Source organism: Aedes albopictus, chromosome 3, assembly GCF_035046485.1.
Source record: "Aedes albopictus strain Foshan chromosome 3, AalbF5, whole genome shotgun sequence".
Lineage (NCBI taxonomy): Eukaryota > Metazoa > Arthropoda > Insecta > Diptera > Culicidae > Aedes > Aedes albopictus.
This window is the reverse complement of record NC_085138.1, coordinates 343,012,570-343,025,371: the sequence shown is the minus strand read 5'-3', so window position 1 is coordinate 343,025,371 and position 12,802 is coordinate 343,012,570. Positions and strand designations below refer to the sequence as shown.

General features: G+C 41.9%; 2 long non-coding RNA genes across 2 annotated transcripts; one reads left to right on the top strand and one right to left on the bottom strand.

Annotated features, from left to right (window-relative positions):
* Positions 1 to 6,359: 6,359 nt before the first annotated feature.
* LOC109429980 (uncharacterized) lies at positions 6,360 to 7,232 on the bottom strand. The gene is made up of 2 exons (XR_002134850.3): positions 6,786 to 7,232; positions 6,360 to 6,721 (listed from the first exon to the last, which is right to left on the bottom strand). It is a non-coding gene; the product is annotated as an uncharacterized LOC109429980 (long non-coding RNA).
* Positions 7,233 to 10,248: 3,016 nt separating this feature from the next.
* LOC115266096 (uncharacterized) lies at positions 10,249 to 12,564 on the top strand. Its single transcript, XR_009999206.1, has 3 exons — positions 10,249 to 10,730; positions 10,787 to 11,286; positions 11,404 to 12,564. It is a non-coding gene; the product is annotated as an uncharacterized LOC115266096 (long non-coding RNA).
* Positions 12,565 to 12,802: the final 238 nt, after the last annotated feature.

Genomic DNA, 12,802 nt, shown 5'->3' with positions numbered 1-12,802 from the left:
AAGTAGTAATGATAAACTTAAATTCCAATTAAAACCAAGATGTTTTATGTAAACTTGTTTCACTTATAGGGAGGAAAATCTATCGTAGAGTTCGGAAAAGATGTTTATTTTGTACTTTTTCTACATTTTTCCATGTTTTCAAATAGATTTTTCACATAGGACCTTATGCATTTACTAATGCAGTTAGGACCTATCAAATTGGACTGCTTCATACGATCGGTGTCACTTAGGACTTTGGGAAATTGATATTAAAAATGAATTTTATGCACTTAAAAAATGTAACAGAACGATTTTTACGCTTAATATGTATGATAAATCATTCATCAGATGAAGATATTTGCAGCTTCAGTCTTCAATTTTCTTGGAAAAAATCTTTGGTGTCGGCTGGGACATGTGCAAGCTTTATATTATAGGGCACTGCACTGTTTTGATTTTGTATGGGATTTTGACATTTCCTGGCCTTGTTGTTTACTAAATCTCAATGAGAGCGAAAGAGAGGATGGGAATTTCGTGCGGAGCCCTATACTAGCTGTCCTGGCAAACGTCGTACTGCCTGCCTACTGTGTTTTTTGACATGCAGCTCTATAGGGACGTCCTCCACAAAGTCATCTGTATGGGAGCCCCCGTTCCTGAGACCGGAGAGGTCTCATACCAAGCTAAGAACCTTTCCCGGCCCCAACAGCACCCACGTACAAAGTTTCACACCGATCGATTCAGTAGTTTCTGAATGCATAGCGGTCAGACAGACAGCCAAACAGAAATTCATTTTTATATATATAGATATAGACGGAACAAGATAAAAAGTCAAGAAAAGCTTACAGATAGCTTGTGGCGATTATAATAGTTACCAACCAACAGAAGTAATTATTTAGAAATATTTCTATTCGCAGATAGTTTCTGATATTTTCTCAGCTTTTAGTTAAGGAACTAAAATGTCAACGATTTATCCATCAAAAAGATCTTGGATCGCTCGGTAATCAAGACAGGAAATCCACAGTATGATGCCATGTTCAGACTACGAAGTTATATCATGATACAAGCAACGTGATATTCGAATATCACGAAACCGTTCACACTGGGTGTTTGGTGATATTGCTTGACAGGTGATATTCGGATATAAACATGTTTACAATTCTTCATCTTTTTCATTCCTACTTTGTTTTATCCCGAGTTTTTCTGCATCAGTGCAATTTGTTTTGGAATGATATGGTTTGGTCTCGTGGATTTTTAGCCGGGAACCAGAACCTAGACCGGAACCTTGGCCGGAACCTACACTGCAGGGTTCACATCACCAGCTGCCAGAAGAACGATGGGAACATTGTGACGGGGACTTTAACCTCCTGCGCGGTATTTTAGCTGCAATATTTTAAAACGAAATGGATCTGCTACTGTCGGCAAATTCGTATCTCGGCCAAAATCCGATAGATTCCGCTGAAAACTTGCTACTGTTGTTAAAAATATGTATTCTCATGAAGCTACAGATCAAGCTGCTGGAACTTGTGAGTGCTATGCTTCCTCCGGCAATTCACTCTGGAGGATTTCGTTCTAAGGATTCCTCTGGAGATTCCGCCAGGAATCCCATTAGCAATTTCTCCACGGGTTCCCTCTTGGGATTCCTACAGTAATTCTTTCCAGGGATTCCTGGAATCCCCTTTCGGGGATTCTTCCATGAATTCCTTCCGGTGCTGCCTCCAGCGATTTCCACTGGAGATTTTCCAAAAGTTCCTCCAGGAAATATTCCTTCCGGAGATTCCTCCAGGAATTCCTTTCAAGGATTCCTTTAGAAATTCATTTGGAGGATTTTTCCATGAATCATTTCCTGGGATCCAACCAGGAACATCTTCCGGGGAATCCTCCAGGAGTACCCTCCGCAAATTCATCCAGGAATACCTTCTGTAGATTCCCCTAGGGATCTCTTTGGCAAATCCCAGAAATTTACTCTATGGATTCCTCCAGGAGCTTCCTCAGGAGATTTAACCGGGAGTTCCATCTGGGTATTCCAACTAGGAGTTCCCTCTAGGGATTCCTCTAGAAGTTTCCTTTGAGCATTCCTCCAGGAGTTCCCAGTTTCTTCCACGAATTTCGTGCGGAGATTCCTTCTGGAGATTCCTCCATGAATTTCCCTCTGGGTATTCCTCCAGGAGTTTCCCTCTAGAGATTTCTCTTGGAGTTCCCTCTTAGTATTCTTCCAGAGGTTACCTCTGGGGATTCCTTCAGAAGTTCCTTTAGGAGATTCCTCCAGAAGTTCCCTCTGAGGATTCCTTCAGGAGTTCCCCTCTGGGTATTCATCCGGGAGTTCTATCTAAGGATTCTTCCAGGAGCTCCCTCTGAAAATTCCTCCAGGAGCTTCCTCTGGAGATAACTTAAGGAGATCCTTCTGGGGATTCCTCCAGAAGTTCAATATAGGAATTTCTCTACGAGTTAGCTCTGGGGATTCCTTCCGAAGTTTCCTCTAGTGATTCATACAAGAGTTCCTCCAGGGGTTCCCTCTGGAGATTCCTCCTCCTTTGGGGATTCCTCCGGGAGTTTTCTTTAGGGATGCCTTCAAGAGTTTCCTCTGGGAATTCATTCAAAAGTTACATCTGCAGATTTCTCCAGTAGTTCCGTCTGGGGATTCCTTCAGAAGTTCTCTCTGAGGATTCCTTCAGGAGTTCCCCTCTGGAGATTCCTCCAGGAGTTCCATCTGGGGATTCCTCCAGGAGTTCCATCTGGGAATTCTTCCAGGAGTTCCCTCTGGAAATTCCTCCAAAAGCTTCCAGCAGTTCCCTCCTGGGATTCCTCCGGGAAATCCTTCTGGAAAATTCTCCAGGAGTTTCCTCTGGGGATTCCAACCAGGAGTTTCCTCTGGGGATTTCTCCAGAAGTGTTCTCTGGGGATTTCTTCCAGGGGTTCCACCTGGGGATTCCTGCAAAAGATCTACCTAGGGATTTCTCTACAATTTTCCTATGGGGATTACTATAGGAGTTTTATCTGGTGATTCTATCAGGAATTCTTTCGAGGGATTCCTCTAGGAGTTCCCTCTGGGGATTTCTCCAGGAATTTCATCTGTGGATTCCTCCAAAAGTTCCCTCTGGAAATTCCTTCAGAAGCTTCCTCTGGGGAATACTCCAGGTGTTCCTTCTGGGGATTCCTCCAGGAGTTCATCTATAAGAAATCCTCCAGGAGTTCCTCTCTGGGGATTCAAAAGTTCCATCTGGAGATTTCTCAAGGAGTTCCGTCTGAGGATTCCTTCGGGAGTTGACTCTCTGAGGGTTCCTCAAGGAGTTCTCTCTAGGGATTTCCCCTGGAGTTCTCTCTAGGGATTTCCCCTGGAGTTTCTTCTGGGAATTCTTCCAGCAGTTCCCTTATGGAATTCCTCCAAAAGTTCCTTTTGCGAAATTCTCCAGGAGTTTCCTCTGGGGATTCCTCCAGAAGTTCCCTCTGGGGATTCCTCATGAAGTTCTCCCTGGGAATTTGTTCTGGAGCTTCTTCCAGGAACTCCTGAAGAGGATTCCTTCAGGCGGATTCGTTCAGGAATTCCTTCAAGGATTCCTTCAGGAATTCCTTCAAGGATTCCTTCAGGAATTCCTTCAAGGATTCCTTCAGGAATTCCTTCAAGGATTCCTTCAGGAATTCCTTCAAGGATTCCTTCAGGAATTCCTTCAAGGATTCCTTCAGGAATTCCTTCAAGGATTCCTTCAGGAATTCCTTCAAGGATTCCTTCAGGAATTCCTTCAAGGATTCCTTCAGGAATTCCTTCAAGGATTCCTTCAGGAATTCCTTCAAGGATTCCTTCAGGAATTCCTTCAAGGATTCCTTCAGGAATTCCTTCAAGGATTCCTTCAGGAATTCCTTCAAGGATTCCTTCAGGAATTCCTTCAAGGATTCCTTCAGGAATTCCTTCAAGGATTCCTTCAGGAATTCCTTCAAGGATTCCTTCAGGAATTCCTTCAAGGATTCCTTCAGGAATTCCTTCAAGGATTCCTTCAGGAATTCCTTCAAGGATTCCTTCAGGAATTCCTTCAAGGATTCCTTCAGGAATTCCTTCAAGGATTCCTTCAGGAATTCCTTCAAGGATTCCTTCAGGAATTCCTTCAAGGATTCCTTCAGGAATTCCTTCAAGGATTCCTTCAGGAATTCCTTCAAGGATTCCTTCAGGAATTCCTTCAAGGATTCCTTCAGGAATTCCTTCAAGGATTCCTTCAGGAATTCCTTCAAGGATTCCTTCAGGAATTCCTTCAAGGATTCCTTCAGGAATTCCTTCAAGGATTCCTTCAGGAATTCCTTCAAGGATTCCTTCAGGAATTCCTTCAAGGATTCCTTCAGGAATTCCTTCAAGGATTCCTTCAGGAATTCCTTCAAGGATTCCTTCAGGAATTCCTTCAAGGATTCCTTCAGGAATTTCTTCAAGGATTCCTTCAGGAATTCCTTTAAGGATTCCTTCAAGGATTCCTACAGGAATTCCTTCAAGAATTCTTTCCGGAATTCCTTCAAGGATTCCTTCAAAGATTCCTTCAAGGATTCCTTCAGGAATTCCTTCAAGGATTCCTTCCGGAATTCCTTCAAGGATTCCTTCAAAGATTCCTTCAAGGATTCCTTCAGGAATTCCTTCAAGGATTCCTTCCGGAATTCCTTCAAGGATTCCTTCAAAGATTCCTTCAAGGATTCCTTCAGGAATTCCTGAAGGAATTTCTGGAAGAATCCTTGAAAACATTCCTGAAAGAATGCTTGATAGAATTCCTGAAGGAATCCTTAAAGGAGTTCCTGTAGGAATCCTTAAAGGAATTCCTGAAGGAATATTTATTATTTTTATAAATGTGTATTTTAACTTATGCTAATTTTACACTTCCCTGAAGGAATCCTTGAAGGAATTCCGGAAGGAATCCTTGGAGGAATTCCTGAAGGAATCCTTGAAGGAATTCCGATAGCAATCCTTGAAGGAATTCCTGAAGGAATCCTTGAAGGAATTCCTGAAGGAATCCTTGAAGGAATTCCTGAAGGAATCCTTGAAGGAATTCCTGAAGGAATCCTTGAAGGAATTCCTGAAGGAATCCTTGAAGGAATTCCTGAAGGAATCCTTGAAGGAATTCCTGAAGGAATCCTTGAAGGAATTTCTGAAGGAATCCTTGAAGGAATTCCTGAAGGAATCCTTGAAGGAATTCCTGAAGGAATCCTTGAAGGAATTCCGGAAGGAATCCTTGAAGGAATTCCGGAAGGAATGCTTGAAAGAATTCTCCTAGTGTTTTTCCCGAGGATCTCCTGGAAGAATTCCCGAGAAACTTCTGAAGGAATTCCCGAGGAACTCCTAGAGCAATTTCTAGAAAACTACTGGAAAAAATCTCGAGGAACTCCTGAAAAAAATCTTTTAGAACTTTTGGAAAAAAAATCTCGAGGAACTTCCGGAGAACTCTTGTAGGAGTTTTGAGGAACTCTTGGAAGAATTCCCGGGAAACCTTTGAAAAAGTCCTGAGGAGCTCCTAGAGAAATTCCCAAGGAACTGGTGAAAGAATTCCCGTGGAACTTCTGCAGAAATTTCCAAGGAAGTCTTGGAAGAATACTCGAGGATCTTCTAGAGGTATTTCCGGGGAACTCCTGGAAGAATTTTCGGAGAACTCCTGGAGGAATTCCCAGGGAACCTTAAAAAAATCCCGGGGAGCTTCTGTAGAAATTCCCAAGGAACTCGTGGTTGAATTGCTGAGGAACTACTGGAAGTATTCTCGAGGAACTTCTGTAGAAATTCCCGAGGAACTCCTGGAGGAATTCTCGAGTCTCCAGGGGGTATTTCCGGGGAACTCCTGGAGGAATTCTCGAGGAACTCCTGGAGGTGTTTCAGGCGAACTCCTGGATGTATTTCCGGGGAACTTCTGGAGGAATTCCCGAGGAACTCCAGGATAAATTTCCGAGGAATTCCTGGAGGAATTTCTATTGCATTTCCGATGCAATACTGGAAGAATTTCCGAGGACCTCCTGGAGGTATTCTTAGGGATCATCTTGATGAATTCCTGAGAAACTCCTAGTGAAATTTCCATTGAACTTCTGGAAGAATTCCTGAGGAACTTATGGGCGAATTTTCGAGGATCTCCTGGTGGAATTTTCAAGGAAGTCCTAGAGGAAATCACGTGGAACTCCTGAAGCAATTCTGAAGTTTCCTGATGAAACTCCTGGAGGAATGTGCAGAGGGAAGTCCTTCAGAGAAAGTTCTAAATTAAATCAAAAACAAAAAGAGAAACACTTGAAAATTGTGGGTAGCTTGGGTAAATTTGTAGTAATTACTAGAAGAATCCTTGGAGAAATCACCGAATAAATCTTTGTACAAACTTAAGAAATTTTTGAAAATAACTGAAGGACATTCGGATTAAAAATTGGAATTTCTGGAGATATCAATTGTCAACAGTATAATACCAAGACAAATGGCTATAATTCAATAAATTATTTACCGTACTTCGTTCACAACATCAATATATCTTGAAATATCCGTTCAGATCAAATCATCCTTGAACCATTTCACTTAAAATTAAAAATAAGCAGGCGATAATCTTGGCTAAGATCAGTCTGGATCAGTAGGTAGATCAATTTTGGGTAGAGCTCTAGCATCATTTGGTCCAGCTCCGTATCAATGTGCTGATTTTGCTGTTGGGCGTCACCATCGCATTAGGCGGCAGTTTCAGTTTCTCCACCACTCGATGATTGACCTTATTGAACCTCCATATCGACATCCGTGCATCATGCATCGACCGAAATGCTGTGGGAGAAACCAAGATCCGGGTTTATCGTCGGTTGATTTACGGGAAGATCGCACAACTTACCCGATGATTGTTTAGATAGAATTTCCAAATGTGGTTGCTGGCGCTTTGTATGGCAGAGGTAACCGGTGTCAGGTGAATGTCCACGGCGAATTTCATTTACCCTGGAGGAAGAATACACCTTCGTTGCATGTGCCAGTAAAAATACCTCCACAAGTTATGGTAATTGCTGGTGGCGGTATTGGAACTTTTGCCTCGTTCAGTGTCGCGGTAAATGCTGCCGATTCCTGGATTCCGCTATTGCCGCTTCCCGAAATTAACACAACGGTTCCTTTTTTGTGGCGATGTTCCTACCCCAACCGAAACACTATCCGGAACTGCACATCCGCACCGACTTTCTCCGATATTACGAAAGATTATCCCACAACTTGGTTTCTGATCCCGGTTTTTCTTGCGGTAGTAGCCGTTGTGGACGCGAAAAATGAAAAAAGATTATAAATAAAAACAAACTTTCTGGTTTGACATTGCTGTCAAATCCGACAGGGTTGCCAGAAAATCGTCATTCGAGCAGCAAATTCGAGCAGTTGTATCGTGATATTCAGAATATCACGTTCGGGAAGGTGATATTGGAGGTGTCAAAAATGTATGGCAATATCACGTTCCAGAAACATGATATTGGCCTTGTATCACGAAAACCGCTTATATCATGATACAACGGCGTAGTCTGAACATAGCATGAGAGGCTCTTACAGTACCACTTACAGTAGGTACTGATGAGGTTCACATCCGGCGGCTGATGGGATGCACATATTCCACCATATTCCTTCCTATTCGTTACGATTTTTCGATCCCAGATCCATCTTATACCTTATGTATGTATTTGCTTTACCAGGTAATAAGATCCCAAAGCCCACATCGACAAGCGCAAACATATTCAATTTGCCTTGATTAAGACAAGGACTATGATCAATGCATCAAAACTACTTACACCATTCATTCTAGTGAATATTCTTTAATTGCTGCTGATAAGATTTCATGATAAATACTGGAATCTTGCATTGATCGCAGAGTCGATTCAACTTTTGTCTTTGTAAAAACGTTGTATTGTAATCACTGGTCACTAGCGTTAACGACGGGTTTTCGTCCACATTGAAACTTCGACCGATTGCTGCTCAGTGGTTGCATTGGTGCCGTTTGTCTGCGTTCCACATCGGAATAAGCACCGGAATCGTGACATAGCTTGCCTGTGGCGTAGTGCATCCTGCGATACCGTTGATATATCTTGGACATATCCCTATCCGCATTCATCACAGATTGAGATCCCCCGATGGTTGTTCGTTGTTGAACAATCTGTTCCCCGGATGTCATGTAAACTGGAAATAAATTACATTCTACTCAACTGGATCTTGCAAAACTACTCAAATTCTTACCCAAACAAAACAGCACAATGTCGGATTGGTCAAAGAAACCTGCATTAACTCGGTTTTATTTTAAAACTTACAAAAATACTGAAAAATCAACTTATTTTCCCTGTTTTACCAAACGTCCAATCTGCGTTTTCTGATTGTTTTGACATTTTGTCAGATTGGACTGTCAAGCTGCAAAACGTCCAAACCAACAGAGTTGGGCGATATTATAGAAAATGCAGATTGGTCGATATGATTTTACCTATAATTTTATAGCAAAAAATATAATTATATTTTTTTGCAATTTATTCCGTTAGATTACATCAAGGGGTTGGTCATTGTGCCCGGCACACATGCCGGCACATCTCGGCACACATGCCGGCACAATCCGGCACACATGGGCACAACATAGAAATCCAACTTTGCGGTATGGAATCAAACTGTCATTATACTCACGATTGCAAAAAATCCCTTCATACAGATTCTAGACAAGTGTTCTGGGTGGAATTTTGTCGGTAAACACCGACTAGACCAATAACATTCGCCAAAAATAGACAGGATTATAATTAGCGCAAATACATTCTAAGAAAATATTCCACTGGGCACATTCGGCACACCTCCGGCACGGTCGGCACACTTCGGCACACACTGAAAAATAACCGGCACAGTTTAGGCACATATTGGCACACGCTCAAAAATCACGGCACAAATGAAGTGTGCTGAATGACCAACCCCTTGGATTACATGTAATTCTACTAGAATACACTAATAACTCAAATTGTTGAAAAATGTCAGTTAGGACTATTTGAAATGTTCGGCCTGATTTATCAAAAAAGTATGAAAAAAGCAAGGGGCGAATCACTAGCGCATTTTCGATTCAGCCTTGCGTATTGACATACGCATTGGCGCATTTTGTTACGCATTAGCGTATTAAGGTACGCATTTCTAAAATTGAACAACACCTGTCAACATTTTACAGCATGTACTTTTCAACGCATTGATAAAATTGTTCGTATTTTTATACGCATTGACAAAAAAAACTTGCATTTTTCTACGCATTGATAGAAAACACGCATTTTTCTACGCATTGATAGAAAACACGCATTTTTATGCGCATTGGTGGAATGCTCGCATTTTTATACGCATTGATAAATAACACGCATTTTTCTACGCATTGGCGTATTTTTCAACAAATTATGTATTAAAACTCCAAAAATTTGTCATGCATTCCTGTGCATTTTTCAACGCATTGGATATTTTGGCGCATTTTTCAACGCATTACATTTTCAAATGCATTTTTCAACGCATTGGAGCATTTTGTAACGCATTTTCATCAAAACGTATTTTCGATTCAGTTGTTTTGGAAGTGATCCGCCCCTCGGAAAAAAGTATGAAAAAAAAACAGATAAACATGTTAAACTAATTTGAAATGTTTCACCCGGTGTCGGCTTTATTGTGAGTCTTTCTGAAATTTTCTTAGCGTGATTCGGCCCCCGAATGAGTCCGTTATTGATATCGAATCAAGGTTCAAAATTTTCGGTTGTTCCTTTAAACGAGAAGGCCTACCAATTTAAAAAAAAATACCGTTACTGGCCTATTTGAAGCACGAGCTTATGAATGATTGGGAAAAAACAGGGATAGGCCGTTTTGAATAAGGTTAACGCACAGAGAAACAGACATTACACTTCGAACAAATTCCATTAAAAAAAAACATTGTCACGAAAACGCAATCACCCAATGCTAAATGTACTGCGTTTGGCCGGGCCATCACTAGGTGGCGGTAGTGAGCAAACGTCAAACAGGAGCAAAAACGATGCAAGCGCCGCGGTTGGCCAATCGACCTACTACCGAATATTTGAATCACCGTTAAAAAGTTGATCGATGGGAAGCGAGCAGAATGTGACATCTGTTTCTCTGTGGTTAACGATTAGGTGGGTGATCTTTGCACAGTAGGTTACTGTTGGGGAATGGTACTATGGAATGGTATCAAAATCGATTTGTTTAGATTTAAGGGATAGGCCCTTTTCAAATGTAACGCGAGATTTCAAAAGAACTAACTTACTACAACTAACTTACTACAACCACAAACGAAGATACAGACGGAGCAGTAATCGTTTTTTTCGGTCGCACCTCCTTTGGCAAGCCCCTCTTGTTTTATTGTAATCGCACTTTGGTGAACCCCTTGAACGGGCGAAATGAGCGAACTGTCAACGTACTGTCACTGAGCTAACTGTCAAGCGACTTGCTTGTTTATAAACATTAAAAGTGTTCTGCTGGTTCTGCTCGTTCTGCTTTTTGCTACAAAAATTTGTAATTTATCAAACCGGTCAAGGTAGAATCCCGGAATAGCGAAAAAATAGAACCTCCGGAGAGTTTCCATCCCTTCTACGAAACGGGGTAAACGACGATGAGGACATTTTTGATCCGGCATTCGTGAATTACGTGATGGCGCACAGACCGAACCGGCTAGGAGCGCATCTGATCATGTGCAACGGAGGGTTCTTCGTGAATAACAACCCCTAGGAGGTCTCTCGAAACAGCTGTATTTGTGGTGCTGCTGACGGTGGCAGTAATCCGAGCAGGAGAAAACGCTATTATGAAGGTGATAATTTCTTTTCGGGAAAAATTTCAATCGTTTAAAATAATTTTTATTTTCAGGCATTTGATCTGGCGTACATGATTCTGACCAACAGCGATTATTACATTTTCCACCTGATGGCCTGAAGACGATGAAGAGGACACATTTTTTTCAATTTCAAACGTAATTCCAACGAGGACTTGGCCCACCGACAGATCCAGTAAGTGACTAAAGGGCTTCAACGACAACGATTGAAGAAAATTGCTTTCGTCAATCGCAAATACGGATCGAATGATCGGTTCATGGACCCTGTAGTGTCACTAAAAATTGTAACAAAAACGAGTCTCCCCGATGGATGGATTCGCCTTCGCGATATATGCGTCAGGACAGCGTAGAAATGTTTGGAACGACCGTTGCATAAGTGATCAAGGTAAACGCATTCGGACAGCGTTTCTGAGCAACGGCAATGTGTTCTACTACGATCGGGACACATCCGGTTGAACGCAAATTAAGAACATCCAAGTGATTTTATCGCCGCGGATGGTTTTATACGGGGAAATTGGAGGAAAGTTCCGCTGAGGTAAGCTACCATAGCAGGGCAAATTAAAATATCTACCTTCCTTATTATTGCTCCGATTGTCTGTCTAGAAGAATTTTCCATTCTTTTCCCATAAAATTTTCGTGTTTTCGCTTCCAGGATAAGAAGCAGAAAATCGCCCACGTGTTAAACATCATCGATGCTATGCTCCTGGAATGTCTGGAGTCTCGCTGTCTACCACTCGACAAACGGAATGTCCACTGCAACAAATTCGCCACAGCCATAATCGACTGCTGATCCATCAAAATGCTTCCGCTGTTCGGCCGGTCCCGGCCCGGCGCAAGACTTAACTTCCGACGATGAAACTAGATGGCTTCTTCAGCAATGTCTTGATGCACGAGTTCATCGTCGGCACCAAAGGGCTCGGAAGCGACTTGGAGCCGTTCGATGGGGTGGAAACTTCGCAGTTCTATATTCCCCGAGGGCCGATCTTCGTGCGGAGTGTACTGACCGGCTCGAAGTGAATCGAGAAGCAGCTGGATTTTAGGAAGGTTTTTAGCAGTAGGATCCCGTGGGCCTGGAGCAAAACCAGCCAGATTTACTCGTCGGCGCAATGGTTCGAGGCGCCCAAAGAACCGATCCTGGTCTACCGGCAGGATTTCGATGAGTTGAGAAATATGCATCGATAAGAAGTGAGTGATGCTAAGTGTAAAGTAGTTTTAGAAGCAAACTGCAGTTTTTGAATTAGAGTTTCAGTCTCTATATTAGACATGTTATTATTTTGCGATCAAATGTTCTCGATCTCGATATAAATGTTGTTAGGTACTCTACTGCCTCCACTCGCATAACAGTCCCATTTGACTTTTCTCCACATTTGAGTTAACGTCATTTTCGATGTACAGTAGACGTTCGCTCGGTGCAAACGCTTTAACTGCAATGCTTTTTAACTGCAAGTCCGCTAAGTGCAACAATTTTGCAGTTATCGCACCGCTATCCGTCAAAATGAAATGTCAACAGCGATGCGATGTATTTCGCATGCACTTTTGTTGCAATGCGATGTTTTTCGTATGCACATTGGTTGCATTCTGCAGCAACTGACAGTTATGCGACGTCTGTCAGTTGTTGCAGTTATCGAATTTCATTCGGTAAGTGAAACGTAAACATGTTGCACTTATCTAACGTCTACTGTACCTCCGAAAACCATAATAAAAATTACGAATTTTTATGTCAATGTATGAAAAAAAATACCAAGTCATGAGCGTCCCATACCCGCGTAACAGTCCCATTCTGGATTGTTGTGTCTTGTAATACAAAACTGAACAACTTTGTATTGATTGTAATATTTTTTTATTATGTAGCAATTCTGCGAAAGTTTTTAGATGATCGAAATATTTTTCAAATTTTGGCGATTTCAATGCCGTTTTCTCAATTCCTACTTTTTAAAAATGGGACTGTTATGCGAGTGGGGGCAGTCTACTTCCCTTACCAAGGAAACGAAATGGCCATTATGTAAACCGATTGTGCTAAACGACATTACCATCTATTTCAGTCCTGATCA